Genomic DNA, 1,718 nt, shown 5'->3' with positions numbered 1-1,718 from the left:
ACGGCACAGCAGGAGAAAGGGCCTAAAACTACGTCCCCACCACCTTAAAACTGAAAGCTCGCTAACCGCAAGATGGCTCCCATAAAGAAACGAATGGATTAATAAATAACCACAAATATCAGTGGAATTGTTGGTTTGGTGGTCATTGCAAATGTGCTTCAAACACTTGTTGAAAATTGAGCGCGAAGCCACAATGACAGAGTAAAAATCAGCTTGTTTACATTTCTCCTTGCCCACAGAGCTTCTCTCCTTTCAAATTTCATAGGAGATGTTGACATTGACCAGTGGGTCTGGAAACAACTCCACTGAGAAATTTCAAATAAAGAAAACTGACGGCTAAGTAAACAGAGTGCTTAAGCTGAACTATAGCTCGGAACTCAGCTGCTGTTTTGAAGCCCCTCAGCCACCTCCCCCAGTTTCTAGCCAATTATTTGGAACGCAAGGAGGCACCAGGGCCTACGGCACGATCTTCACTGGACGGACGGCTGCATCCATAAGCTCAAAAGAGCACAAAAATGCTGCTCGACAATTTGCATCCCACTTTCCTGGAATTTTACATGACAGACTCGGGTGACTCCAGCAGGACTACATGCTACCCGGTAACAGCTGGTTCCCTCACAGAATCTTGGGTTAAGTCTCTCGAAGATTGGGAACGATAGGGATCTATGGTAATTTTATGTGGAACGAAGATATGATGCAAAGAAAGAAATGATGTTTAGAATTGATTATATAAAAAATATATAATTAGCATATGAAAAAAAACTTGTGGTTCAAGTGACACCAATAAGAAAGAGAAGACAGAAGCCCCCAAAGGAAGACACCATTTGCACGTCGTCTATCTGACAAGTATCTAGTGTCTAGAATGTATGAAGAAAATTTGACACTCAACGATAAGATAACCCAATCGAAATATGGACAAAGAATTTATACATACTTCACCAAAGAGCATATTCAAATGGCCAATAAGTACATGAAAAGATGCTCGATGTTTTTACAGAAATGCAAAGGAGAACCACAACGTCACCCACTGTGTGCCCACCAGAACGGTCGCTAAGAAAAAGAAACCCAATAACAAGTGTTGGCAACGACGTGAAGAAAACTCACACACTGCCGGTGGGGACAGGCACCATGGAAACGTCTTGGCGGTTACTCAGTAAGTTAAACACAGAGTTACCACCTGACCACAAAATTCCAGCTCGAGAGGTACCGCTGCGGGAACCAGAAGCCCATGCTCACGCAGAAGCTTCACACGCGTGCTCATGGCAGCATTATTCATGACGGCCACGAACACCATGGAAACAAGCCAATGCTCCGCAGCGAACAGCACATAAACCGAGCGGGGCGTCGAAGGCTGCCGACGTTCGATACTCCCCTGCTCCTAACACGACAGGACAATATTCGGTCTCAAACAAATGAGTAACGCTAACCGAAGTAGCCTTAGAAACACTGTGCACGTGAAGGAACCCGGAAAAGGAAGGCCAGGAGCCACATGATCCCGTCTAAGAAAGATCCAGAACAGGCAACCCACAGATGGAAGGCGGGGCGGTCCTTAGTGGGGGTGGAGACTGGGGACACTGGGAGCGAACACTAAGGGGTCTGACATTTCCTCGTGGGGTGATGACATGTTCTGGAATTAGATGGTTGTGCAGTCTTGTAAATATGCTAAAAAATCTTAGTTTTTATACTTTAACAGGGTGACTTTTATCACATGTGAGTTA

Source organism: Pteropus vampyrus, unplaced genomic scaffold (genome assembly GCF_000151845.1).
Source record: "Pteropus vampyrus isolate Shadow unplaced genomic scaffold, Pvam_2.0 Scaffold409, whole genome shotgun sequence".
Lineage (NCBI taxonomy): Eukaryota > Metazoa > Chordata > Mammalia > Chiroptera > Pteropodidae > Pteropus > Pteropus vampyrus.
The sequence above is the reverse complement of the archived record's forward strand: the minus strand, read 5'-3'. Positions refer to the sequence as shown.